Source organism: Arvicanthis niloticus, chromosome 8, assembly GCF_011762505.2.
Source record: "Arvicanthis niloticus isolate mArvNil1 chromosome 8, mArvNil1.pat.X, whole genome shotgun sequence".
Classification (NCBI taxonomy): domain Eukaryota; kingdom Metazoa; phylum Chordata; class Mammalia; order Rodentia; family Muridae; genus Arvicanthis; species Arvicanthis niloticus.
In genome coordinates, this window is record NC_047665.1 from 45,487,968 (window position 1) to 45,502,266 (window position 14,299).

Sequence of the window (14,299 nt, forward strand, 5' to 3'; positions counted from 1 at the left end):
AATAAGGACACATACTCCACTATGTTCATGGCTGCCTTATTTATAATAGCCAGAAGCTGGAAACAACCCAGATGTCCTTCAACAGAGGAATGGATACAGAAAATGTGGTACATTTACATACTAGAATACTACTCAACTATTAAAAACAATGATTTCATGAAATTCATAGGCAAATGGATGGAACTTGAAATCATCCTAAGTGAGGTAATCCAGTTACAAAAGAACATACATGGTATATACTCACTGATAAGTGGATATTAGCCAAAAAGAAGCTCAGAATACCCACAATACAACTCACAGACCATATGAAACCTAAGAAGAAAGAAGATCACACCAAAGTGTGAATGCTACAGTCCTACTAAGTAAGGGAAAAAGAATAATCTCTGGCAGGAAGAGAGGAGGGGGAGGTGAAGCGGGGCAGTTCAGATATGGAAAGAGATGGGGAGAAGTACAGAAGGTCAGGAATTTGAAAGTAGATATGTAGCAGTGGGGGAGGGGGAACTGACGGTAGCCACTAGAAAGTTCCAGATGCCAGGGACCCAAGAGGTTCGCAGGACCCAACAAAAAGGACATTAGCTGTAACACCCAAAAAAGGGGAGATAGAACCTGTAGAGACCATACCCAGTAGATAGGCAGAGCTCCCAGTTGAAGAACGGGGCCACCCTCCCACCTCAAAAATATTAACCCAGAATTTCTCCCGTCAAAAGGAAATGCAGGGACAAAGAGTGGAGTAGAAACTGAAGGAAAGGCCATTCAGAGGTGATTCCACCTAGGTAGGGATCTATCCCATCTGATGACACCAAACCCAGACACTATTGTTGATGCCAAGAAGTGCTTATTGACAGGAGCCCAATATAGCTGTCCCCTGAGAGGCTTCTGCCAGTGCTGGACCAATACAGATGCGGATGTATATAGTCAATCATTGGACTGAGTGTGGGGACCCCAATGGAGAAGTTAGGCCAAGGACTATAGGAGCTGAAGGGGTTCAAAACATCATAGGAAGAACAACAATGTCAACCAACCAGATCCACCACCACCCCCAAAGTTCCCAGGGACTAAACCACCAACCAAAAAGTACACAGGAGGTACCCATGGCTCCAGTTGAATATGTAGCAGAGGCTTGCCTTATCTGACATCACTAGGAGGGGAGCCCCTTGTTCCTATGGAGGCTTGATGACCCAGAATAGGAGAATGCTAGGGCACTGAGGCAGTAGTGGATGGGTGGGTGGGTGGGTGAGGGAGCACCCTCATAGAGGTAGAGCCAAGGCTGGAGGGGATAGGGGGCTTGTGGAGGGGAAACTGGGAAGGGGGATAACATTTAAAATGTAAATAGATAAAATAACCAATAAAAAATGAAAAACAATCTAGTTATAGTAGGTATGGGGGAGCATGCTTTTCAAGTTTATTTTAAAATATATAGTTAAATGTATGTTATAAATTCAAAGTAAACACTAAGATTAAAATTGTTATCCATGTATTCCAGCATAATAGTTTTAAATATATATATATATTTAACTAATACAAAGAAACAAAAACTTTGGCATAGCTAGCAAGGCACAATGGACACACCTGTAATTTCAGCTTCTCAAGAAGAGAAGCAGAATAATCATATGTTCAAGGCCAGCCTAGAAAACTTAGAAAAACCTTCTCTCAAAAGTAAAAATGTATTTTAAAAGAGGCAGGAGACTAGGGGAAGAGCTCAGAGGTAGAATACTTGCCTCTCATGTAACTGATTCTGGGCTCAGTTGCTTATTATGAAAAACAAATCAAACAAAACACCTGGATTTGGCCATGTACGCCTGTGACCTCTGTGCACAGCAGGCTGCAGGCCAAGGCAGAACAGTGAGTTGTAGTTCAACTGGAGTTATATTATGAGATCCTGTCTCAAAGAAAAAAAAAAAAAAAACAGCAGCAGCAACAACAACAGCAAAAACCTGTTATTTTCAATAGATCACAGAAGGTGAAAAAAAAAAAACTAAAAACAAAAGGTTCTATAAAACATATAAAGGCATATATCATTTACCACAATAAACAGATGCAAATTATCTTTAACTATTGAAAGTCCATGAGAAATTAGAATATGACATGAGTAAAATAGTGTTCATAATACAACTTAAAAACACTCCTAAATCTTAATACACAAGAATGTTGAAATTAAAGGAGAAACAAATACATTCCATAAAACCACAATTCAAACCGAGATTATATGCACTCTTAGTATCAGACAGAATTTACTTCTCAGCAAAGCATTTTAATAAGAATAAATAGTGGACATGACATAGTCACAACTGAACAATAATTATGAGTTTGGTATTTGTACAAATTTGCATGTGTCCCACCAAAATGATTCAAAATATAGAAATCTTAAATTAACGAAATTAGGAGACAATAACAAATCATGAAGAACTTAGCATGATTATATTAGAAACTAAGTTTAAACACCTCCAAATCACCAGGCAGAAGGGAGATTAATCAAGCAATTACATCGTGGATATCAAAAAAAAAATCTAACATCCCAAATTTATCTTACTGGGAGCCTTGTAGCCAACATATATAGAACACTTGTTAAGAGAAAAATAATTCTTACAACTTTTAAATGGCAAATGAATGTTCTTTGGGATATTTCTGTTAAACATATGTTTTCGCCTGCTTTTCCCTGGATTGCATGCTCTATGACTTATGTCTTCCATGTGTCTACTGCAGAGTCATCCACCCATCAGAGGGTGTCTGCTGTGGCTGTGATTCGAGCCTGATGCATCTCCTGGGAACATCCCAACTTGACCTATGTCTTCCTCTTCAGTGTTTGAAGAGTCATTAGGAGTAGATTAAGTCACCCTGATGTGAAGTGAATTTAAACTTGTGGCTTGGAGCTCAGACATGTTCACTTTAAGTTTTATAAAGGGAAGAGTTTCCCTGTGGATCCTTTAGAGCAAGACATATGAGTTCAACAATTACTTGTCTCTTTGGAAGTCTGAGATATAGCACAAGGAATGCAGTTCACTAAATCCAAAGAATATGGACATTCCTTCTAATATTATACCCTGTAATATTATCACCACGTTAGCCTTCTATGGTCTTTCCCAAACGGTGTAATTACTACAGTTGGCCTGGGGAAATGTGCCCTCTGACTTAAGTCAATTACTCCAGGCCTCTATTACCCGGCTGGGATGCTTCCTGTTTTTACTTTCCCAGTGACATAGAAAAATTAGTATGCTGACTTTGGAAGTGACAGAAATACTATAGGCTTACTCTAAGCTGATAACTCATCATACCATGACAGCCATAGCAGTTACTGATGTCCACATATCCTTCATGTCTGCCAAACTCTTGACTAACCTGGTTTCATTTGATAGCACCAAAATCTTATAGTCAAGAAAAGCATTTTTGTCTGAGTTTAAGAAGTTTGAGACTAAAGGAATTAAAAGTGACACCCAGAAAACCACATGGCTGCATGGAAAATGTATCAGAACACAGCTTTTCTAAGTCAAATGTCACTGCTTCCTTTCTGCCTCAGTAGTCTATTTCAAATTTGATTACCAGGCAGAGGTGCATGGAGTTCTGTGGGAACATATTTCACTGCTCTGGGTCATCTTGACCATACCTAGATGTACCCAAATTACTTACTTGGCAAAGAAAAAAATCTCCAGAGCCTGACAACTTGGGCTCATATTCTGACCTATAACTTAATATAAACTTTGCAATCCTGAAAAAGTTTCTTGACTGTTCTATGCTACAGTTTCTTTGGCTATAAAAGGTGAATTTTGCCCCAGCTTATTGTAGAAATTTAGACCATTACCATGCATCCAAAATACATAGAATAGCCTGGCATGTATCAAAGGGTCAAGAAAGTTTTGCTGTTAGAAGATTGTCATTAAAGGAGTATACCAGGATTGTTGAAGGTGAGGTCAGCATTTTATTATTGGGATCTAAATAACATATACATGCTATGAAATAAAGTGAAAGTAAAAGGAAACACTCCCGTTTGAGGATGTGCAGAGGACAGTATAATTATCATAATTAATGTTGGAAAGACATCATCTCTCCACAATGCCATGTTTTCCAGAGGTAGGGAGATCAACACTTCAACCAAAGTGAATTTTCTCCAAATTCAGTTTTTCCCCCTTTCCTGTATCCCGCTCACAAATTGCCTCATATTCTTACATTCCCATCTTTTGTTTGAGATCCCTTTTGGAAAAGTATGAAGTGAGTGAATGAAATATCAAGAGTCCAATGCTGGTGACAACAGCCATCACTCAACCACATCACCCAAATATCCTCCCTCTTTCCTCCTTACACCAGCTACTTCCAGTAAGTCTACAGTATCTGCTAGTTCAAGTTCTGCACTTATTTGTGTACAATATAGAAGTGTTCAGCACATGTCAACTAAAGTCAACAAGAAACCCTGGATAATTTGTTCTTCCCCAATTACCTGAAGACAATCTTAAGTTGTGAGTATCCCTTCATGATTTCTCTGTTTGGTTTTGTTCCTTTGTATGAAAGTCCCTTCCTCTGCCTGTGATGTTAGACTTGCTGTCAGACTCTATCAGTTTCTCCTCATCAGTTCTTATCCCTGTTATATAATGCTGCCTTACACTAATACTGTAGTGGGTATATAATCATTTGTTTTCCCTTTAATTTTAACTTTTTTATATATTTAGGTTCAGGTGCCTATATTTTAAGACTACATATTAATAAAAGTAACCAAGATGAGACTGGAGAGCTTAGGGTACAATACAATGCTTCCTGTACGGCACATTAAAACCCACGATGCAGTGTTTGCATTGTGACTCCAGTCCTCAGGTGAAGATTTAAGGATGCTAATGCCATGTCCTTAAACAGGTGTGCTGCTGCCCTCTGCATCTAACAAGGTGAAAGGTTAATGTCCAAAAACACACCAGAGAAAGACACAGACATAAAAAGAAAGCAATAGATGAACTTAGAGACCTGGAAAATAATTTAAACATGTTGGAGAGAAGTTTCATTAAAGTGGCTGGAAGAATACTAATAGAATTACAAGAGATAGTCACAGAAATGAGGACCAACATACGTAGATCAGACATGGGTTCCAAATACCAAAAGTGATGAATGAATTCCGCTCATAAGCACCAGTGTCATTATGACATATTAACACAATAAAACTAGATGAAGAAAAAAAATCTTAGACTCTCTGAGGCTCATGGAGACAGACAATAGTTTACTCAAATCTTCAAACAAGAAGGGAAAGCAACAATGTGCATGCAGATAATACCCAAACAAACTGCTGTTAATGAATGAGAGAAAACAATAGCATTTTTCAAAGGTGTGAAGATTTGGGGACTTGGTTATCCATAGAAGTTCCTACACAAACCATACAGGAATGTATATCTGAAAGAAGAAAACAATAAAGATATTGAAATAAAATTTAACAAAGAAAACTGATCACACAATCTTCTCAAATGTTCATCTGAATTTTGTTTTACTTGTTGTTTCATTTTATTGTTCATTTTAATTTATTATGAACATAGTCTTTGGATTGCAAAATACTAATTTTTATTTTGAAAATTTTATACAATATATTTCAATTGCATTCTTTCCTCTCTGCTAATTCCTCCCAGATACTTCCCCCTCCCCCTTTTCCCCCAAAAGAAAATATGTATATACACAAACCTACAAAAATAGAGTCCATTTTGTATTAAGATGAACTAATGCACACCCAACAGCTATCTCCTACATTTGAGAACCACACATCTTAAAGCCTTGGTTTCTAAACAAAACATTATCTATTGTGACCAAAATAAGTATATGCACAATTTAAATGTTAAATTCTAAGTTAACACTTTTTTCAAGATAAAAGGGAGAGCTCATAATACACAAAGGACTCAGGTTTCCTCTCATCTGCAACCTGTGTTCTGTGCAGCTGAAACTTCTCACCAGCTAGTTAATTTTAGGAAGGCTGCTTTCTCTCTGTTCTCACTTTCCATTGAAGTTTCTTTCTTCCTCAGCCCACATCTACTATAGACAACCTTCCTCCTGCCTACCAAGCATCTTCTATGCTTCATCGTCTACTCACAGGAGACGTATTTACCTTTCCTTCCAGATTTAATATCAGCCTACATAAAAATATATTTTCTCCCAAGCCTCTGATCTCCCAGAGGAATGTCTACTCACATCCTGAATTTTCCCAACCCCTTCAGCGCCATGCTCACCCTCACAAAACTTTTATAACGAGCTGGAAACGTTGACTTTTTTTTTTTTCATCACGATTGATATATGCGTATGTGTCTGGCAGGTTTATTAACAGCAGATTTCAGATGCTGAGATAAAGTTTGCATAATTGGGACACTCGGCAGATTAAAATATAGACAGGAAATTTACTGGAATGATAACCATCCTCCTCCTACTTACATAGGGATGTGATATGCAGAGAAAGAAGATGACAGGATGTGAGGCACAAATGTGGAGGCTACAAGGATCCCTGATTGAAGCATCTCCTCCCACCCTCACTCCTCAGCACCAACTCTGCATCACAGATAACCACAGGACCCCTCTGGGAGGGTCAGGGATGCCTTTGAATGAGTCATGCTTTAAGTCTAGTAGAGAAGAGGCCAAATTACTTTAGCTCATTAAAGTACTTTGTCAAATGCTACAATTTGCTACCAACTGAGAATATTTTCTCAGGAGATTCTGAATAATGGGAAGAATGCCAAAAGTCAGCCCTGCTCAAAATAAGGACTGAGAAGCGGCAAGCTATCCCAAGACTGGCTAGAAACCAGAAAGCCCACATCACTCATTGCCATTTTTATCATGAACTCTCAACACAGTTCTATAGAGTTTGTAATCCAGGACTTCAGTAGGTAACAGAGGGTCTCCTCAAATTTGTCTGCATTTTTATGTGTATAAGAGAACAATTTGCAAGTGTTTTTTTTTTCTTTCCACCATGTGGGGTCCCAAGGATCAAACTCAGATGTCAGGCTTGATGGCAAGTCCTTTTACCCACTGAACCATCTTGCTGCCACAGACCAGCTACCTTCCTGTTAAAGCTGCATCTATGTAACATTAGGTATCTTATCTCCTTGTTGTAACAAAATACACTGACAAAAGCAAGGGAGAAATCGATTATTTTGGCTCACAGTACCAGGGTATTTTCCACCATATGTAAGTCTAGCAGCAGAAACTTGAGGCCAGTTACCTCGTATCCACAGTTAGGCAGCAGAGAGAGATAAATGCCCATGCTTGGCAAGCTTCTCCCTTTTTATGTGGTCTAGGGACCAAGGCATGGTGTCATGCTAGTCTAAACAAAGATGTGAGGTGGATTTTACCACCAAAACTTGATCAAGCCAAAGCATTCATGCCCAAAGACTAATCATAATCTAAAAATTCTGTTTGGTGTGTTTGGAGGCTTGTCTTCTGGGTGAATCTGTCAGCATTGGAGCACAGAAACACTTCTGATTAATACCCATGGAAACCCAAGGATGTCCCCTGGACTTTAAGGGATCTTATCCTAAACCAAATCATGAGTTGCTGGTTTGATAAAGGTAAGAATTTAAGAGCTAGCAGATTTATGGCATAGACACAAGTTCAATGAAGATATTTTAGCATAGGCTTAGACATAAGGGTTAGGAAAAGAGAAACACTCAAAAGAAAATGAGGCACAGAAGATCATAAGAGTAGGGCTTTCAAAGAAGAAGCATGGTTAATTTTTACAGTAATTATATATCAAATTCCTTAAAGGATGACTAATGTTATTTAAAACTACAGAGTCCAAGTGTCATCTGAGACTCAAGTCCGTATCAAAACTGTCAGTTGGAAGGAAAATATACAGCACCTGGGACTTACAATAGACATATGTGGACTCCAAAGGCATTGGGTAGTTACATCCTTCCAACTCTGCTATTTGCTACATAGACAATCTCTCTCTTGATTCAATTTTTTTTCCATGCAGACAGCTTTTCTTCCATACATGTCCTGTGCAGGAATCTCTAAGGTTCTTGGGTCTCCATTCTAAATTGGGCTTCACCTTCACATCACACATTGTCTTCTCAGGGCTTCCTTCCAGGACTCTGCTGCTGCCATACATTGCCTAGCCAAGAATAATCTATAAAATGGTGGCCCATGACTCCCTTGATCTTGCATCTTTTATGTCTGTGAAACAGGGACCATACGGACAACTCTATCAAGGTTACTGATTCCTTGAGATGCTGCCTGGATCCCTTGGATGAAGTTCTTTGTGCTGGTCCCAAGGAAACACTGTCCTAGGCAGTTGTTTCTGAAGACCACTTAGCTGAATTCTCAGTTCAAGCTCTTTTGTTTCAAGCAAATGTATGTTTTCCACAAGTTAGAGCTGAGTGAGCATTCTTCCCTTAGGACTTCTAAGGGCAGCATGTTTCTCACTACCAGTTATAGCCTGTCTCTTAGCACATACCTTTGTGGCAGTCTAACTTGCACTAGCTCTTTTCTTCTTCTCCAAGTCACACATTGTTCATGTCTTTCTTTCTAACTTTTGGCTTTTTTCTGTTCAGTGTAGACCTAGATAAATGCAGTAAAAGGAGCCACACCACTGCCTGAATAATGATCTGTGTTGAACTTTTCTCTGCCAAACCAATTGCTCTGTTATCCTTAAATTCACTTTCTCTCAAGTTCTCAGAACACAGACAAAATGAAGATTATTGGCCAAAGTATCAAACAAGAGTCCTATCCTAATTCCTGATAGAGTCCTTGTTCCCCTCTGACCTGAACCTCCACTATCTGCACTCACATCAGTCTTGTCTTTCAAACTTCTACCAGAATGTCCTCTTAAGCCCTGTTTCCAATTTTGTCAAGCTTCTCTAGTCTGAAGTTCAAAATTCTTCCATATGCCAGTGAAAACACTTTCAAAGGCCTAAAAACCACATGGCCAGGTTGATTGGGGCAATGGCTCCATTTCTTGGTACCAGTTCTCTTAGTTTCTTGTCTTGTTACTGTGATAATATTCTAACTAAATCAACTTGAAGTACAAATGGTCTACTGTGGCTCACAGTTTTAGGATACTACAGAATACTACCCATCATGTAAACATTGTGGCAGAAGGAGTTTGGGCCAGCTTGTCGTGTTGCATCTGCAGTCAGAAAACTCAGAGTTTCACAATATTTATAGAATACATAATAATTAGCATGAATAATTATCATGGCTCAGACTCTCATCTATTAATTCTATGTGATAAAATAAAATTTATTCTAAAGAATAGAATGCATGCATTAAATGAGTTGACATATGTAAAGTACTTATTTACTAAGAATGAGAATTTGGTAAATATTAGCTGTTATGATCATCTTCCACAGAACCTTTCCAATATTCTACATTGAAGAAAAACAAAATTGGGTAGCCAGTATTGGATTTTCACTAGGAATTTGGGTTCTTGGCATAATGTGTGTCTCTTAGCTTGTGATGAATGAGTCCAAATATGGTCATGGAAGTAACTCATTTCCCTCCACTCATTTGTACTCTTTCTCATGTAACGTAGACGCAGGTAGAAGCAGACAACCATCTCAGCAGTGACAAGGAACTGGAAGAAACAACTGTACTTCAGGCAGACTCATCACTGGCTTTTTACAGATATCATACTATGAGTAAATCCCTCCTGGATGAGAGAAGACATGTATTCGTAAACTGGAGACAGTAGCTGGTGAAGTATACCAACTTCCTATTTCCTTGGTGAATGCCTCAGAAAACATGATTCTGAGAATTTTCAAATTTTCCACTCATTGTCACCACCCACTCACCCCCCAAGCTCACTCAGAGTGGCTGGGATGAGTCAGGAAACAGTTTGGGAAGAACAGACCTGGGGGAGGATTGTAGGCTCTGGCTGACTTACTCAGCAGCTTACAGAGATCAGTAACCCTGGCATTTTGATGGTTTGGGGCCAAAGGAATGTAACTTCTTCAAGTCACAGACCAAATCTATACAGCATTAAAAAGAGATCAATGGCTAATCTCCTCTGAGGAAATGAATGCCTACTTCCTTACAAAAATATCTCCTAGTGTGACATGTTATCTGGTGATTATATTCTTGGTATGACGGTTTAATTATCTCAAGTCACTTGTTTTTTTTTTTTTTTTTTTTTTTGATTTTGTGACCTAGTGAGTCATCTTAAAGCCTTCTTCTAGCAGGTTCATGTAGAGTCCAGATGATCTCTTTTGGAGTCTCCCTGTTTCTGTCTTTCTTTCCTTTTTTTAATTGTATATTTTCTTTATTTACATTTCAAATGTTATCCCCTCTCCAGGTCTCCCCTCTGGAATCCCCCTATTCTATCCCCCTCCCCCTACCTCTATGAGGGTGCTCCCCCACCCACCCACTCACCCACTCCTTCCTTCCTGTGCTGGCATTCCCCTACATTGGGGCATCGAACCCTCACAGGACCAAGAGCCACTTCTCCCGCTGATGTCCAACAAGGCCATCCTCTGCCACATATGCAGCTGGAGCCATGGGTTTCTCCATGTCTACTCTTTGGTTGGGGTCCAGTCCCCAAGAGCTCCAGGGGTTCTGGCCTGTTGATACTGTTGCTCCCCCCACAGGGCTGCAAACCCCTTCAACTCCTTCAGACCTTTTCCAACTCCTCCATTGAGGACCCTGTACTCAGTCCAATGGTTGGCTACAAGTATCCCTCTGTATTTGTCAGGCTCTGACAGAGCCCCTCAGGAGGCAGCCATAACCAGGGTCCTGTCAGCAAGCACTTCCCAGCATCTGCAATAGTGTCCAGGTTTGGTGACTGTATATGAGATGAATCCCCTACCTGAGGACCCAGCTATACCACTCCTGGACATATACTCAGAAGATGCTCCAACTTGTAATAAGGACACATGCTCCACTATGTTCATAGCAGCCATATTTATAATAGCCAGAAGCTGGAAACAACCTAGATTTCCCTCAACAGAGGAATGGATACAGAAAATATGGTACATTTATGCAGTGGAACACTACTCAGCTATTAAAAACAATTACTTCATGAAAATTGCAGGCAAGTGGATGGAACTTGAAAATATCATCCTGAGTGAGGTAACCTAGTCACAAAAGAACACACATGGTATGGACTCACTGATAAGTGGATATTAGCCCAAAAGCTCAGAATACTCAAGATACAATTCACAGACCACATGAAGCTCAAGAAGAAGGAAGACCAAAGTGAGGATGCTTCAGTCCTTCTTAGAAGGGGGAACAACATACTCACAGGAGGAAATATGAAGACAAGGTGTGGAGCAGAGACAGAAGGAAAGGCCATCTCCCTGTTTCTTACTCTGCTGGCTGGAGTGAGAATTGCCCCCCAATAGGCTCTCCTCTTTGAACACTTAGTTCTCTAGCTAGCAATATTGTTTGGGTAGATTTAGGAGGGGTGGCCTTCCAAGGGGACATGTGTCACTCACTCAGGGTGGGTTTTTCGGTTTTAAATGCTATTTGCCATCCCTAATTCACGCCCTATTTCATTCCTGTGGTTTGAGATGTGAGTTCTCAGCTCTCGGTTCCCAGCTCCCGCCACCATGCTTACCTGCCACACTTCCCTACCTGGATGGTGATAAACTCTTAATCTTCTGGAACCATGAGCCCAAATAAACTCTTCCTTTCCTAAGTTGCCCTAGTCATGATATTTTATCACAGCAAAATAAATAAATAAATAAGAAATAGAGAATACATTCACCATGGCTGCCTGTTCCCTTTGGTCCTTCTCTCACTGCCTACAGAATCTCTAGAGCAATGTTTCTGAACTTGGGAGTCACAATCCTTTCACAGGGGTTACCTAAGACCATTTGAAAACACAGATATTTACATTATGATTCATAACAGTAATAAAATTACAGTTGTGAAGTAGCAATGAAAATAATTTTATGATTGGGATCACCACAACCACAAGGAACAGTGTTGAAGGGTCACAGCATTAGGAAGATTGAGAACCACCACTTTGGAGTTTTATAGTTTCATTTCTAGTCTTTTTTACTTTTTAAGAATGGGCGGTAACTCATAATCATCTTTAGTAACAGACCTGTGTTTTCTTACTGTACGATTCACATTCATATCTGAAATGTTACACCCAACCTCAAAGACGCCAGCCTATTAATGTGTCTCTATAACATTCCAGGAAATCCACATGTGAGAGCAAGAAGGCATGTCCAGCACATAGGAACTCATGTGGCCCAGAGTGCCAGGCCTCAATGCTATTAAAACCTTGCTGCTGAGATCAGGATGCTATCCCTTTTCTCAGCATAGTCTCCCAGGGGATTAACACCACAATCAGGAAAGATGGTAATAATGGGAGGAAAAGAAAACCAGTCCATCTTGCCCTAATATAGACAAAGCCAGGGTCATTGTGTAGCAATACACTGCACATCTGCAGTCAACAAACATGACAGACTTTCCAGTTACTGCATTACCAGTTCCATTTATGCCTTTCTTCTCATCTTTTCTGTAGAGGGAATTTAGACACTCAAATATAGAATTTATCCATTTTCTTTCTATTATTTTTTCAACTATATTGGGGGTATAATTATCATACCATAAAACACACCTATTTGTAGTGTTCAATTTAAATTCGATATACTCAAAATTTTATAGACACCACAGTTTTAGAATATTTGTCTCAAATAAAAAACCCTGTCACCTAATTATAGATGTAGACATAGATATAGATGCAAATGTCGATATATGTATGTGTATGTATATGATGTATGTGTATGTATATGTAATGTGAATGAAATGTCTTCCCAAATGCACCTATGTTGAATGCTTAGACTCCACCATAGATGTCATTGTGATGTGACTGAAGGAAAACAGCATTAAACCCTGGTGAGTTCATAGCTAGATGGACTATTAGGAGTGAGGGGCTAATTAAAGAAAGCAGGTGACCTGAGGCATGACTTTGAAGCACATGTCTTATCCCTCCTTCTCTTTCTCTTTCTCCACACCACCCCTTCTGTCCGTCCCTTGCAACCATGAGGAAATCTACTCCTCCATTCTACCACATGCTGCTTGACTTGATGTCCAATGTTATCATTGCCCAGAGAGATTAAAGCCAAGTAACTTCGGAATGAGATCTCTGGAACCAGAGGATAAAATTAGATTTAGAGGTTTTTTTTGTTTTTTTTTTTTTTTTTCCTTTTTTAGACAGTTTTCTTGGGTATTTTGTCACAGCAATACTCAGTGACTAACAATACCTCCTACATATTCTCTGCCCTGCTGGTACTAATCACTTATCTAATCTGTCCAATGATAATGGGTTTTCAGGTATTAAAACTGCACGATCTTGATGAAGACATGAAGAGCAGCTGAAACCAGGAAAATGTGTGGTTCAGTGAAAATGCAGGTTCAGTGTTCCTGAAAACAGGCCCAAGAGACCACTGGGTAGAGCTGTGAATATGAAATCTAAGCTTCAGTAGAGACTTCAAGTTCTTGGAATATCCAGTTTCATGAGACATACACCGAGGAGGGCTTCCAGTTTTGTGAGATGTACACCAAAGCATAGAGGAAAGCTCTGTGTGCTGAAAATGGCAGAGTTCAAGAAAGAGGATGCCCAAAACCTTCGAATCTTGACTGATTGCATTATGAGCCTCAGATGCTGGACATGGAGCCACAAGACTCAGTGTTTACCCAATCTGTTTTCATCTTGCTTTAGCTTTAACATTTTTTGTTATACCATAATTCTTCCATTTGGGAATAGTAATGTTTCATCTGTGCCATTAAATGTTAGAGGTATGTATTTGGGTTAGATTTTGCAGCGTTTGCATTTAAGAGACTTTAGACTTTCCACATGCTTTAGTTACTTTTTTCATTGTTGTGTTAAAACCTCATGACCAAAATCAACTTCTGAAAGAGTTTATTTTTAGATTATGATTTCAGAGTGATAAGAGTCCATCATGGAAGGGAATAGACATGGCAGCAAGTAGCAGGCGTGGTGGCAGAAGAAAATTAAGGGATCACATTAATCTCAAGCACAGAGCAAAGAAAGCAAACTGGAAGAATGACAAAGGCCGTGAACTCTCGAAGTCCACTCCTAGTAATGTGCTTCTTTCAGCAAGGCACTGGCACCTCCCCACACAGTACCACCAACTGAAGACCAAGTCCTCAAATATCTAAAGTGTACTGGCTGGTTTTGTGTCAACCTGACACAAACTTGAGTTACCACAGAGAAAGGAGCTTCAGTTGAGAAAATGCCTCCATGAGACACTGGGGGACGAGTAGAATTGGAATACATTGTGTAAAACTCACAAAGAATCAAAACAATCGAGTTGAAAGGAAGGAAGAGAAGGAGGAAGGAAGAGAAGGAGGAAGGAAGAGAAGGAGGAAGGAAAGAAGGAGG

The 14,299-nt window shown here is 39.6% G+C and overlaps 1 long non-coding RNA gene across 2 annotated transcripts in view; it reads left to right on the top strand.

Moving 5' to 3' along the window:
• Positions 1–13,902, top strand: part of LOC143443343 (uncharacterized) — a 217,428-nt gene extending 203,526 nt beyond the window's left edge. The window contains exons 4-5 of one of the 2 annotated variants that reach the window (XR_013112230.1): positions 9,479–9,640; positions 13,228–13,902. This is a non-coding gene — a long non-coding RNA (uncharacterized LOC143443343). Of the gene's footprint in view, positions 1–9,478; positions 9,755–13,227 lie in introns of those variants that run through there. The other variant, XR_013112229.1, reaches the window with a different exon arrangement.
• Positions 13,903–14,299: the final 397 nt, after the last annotated feature.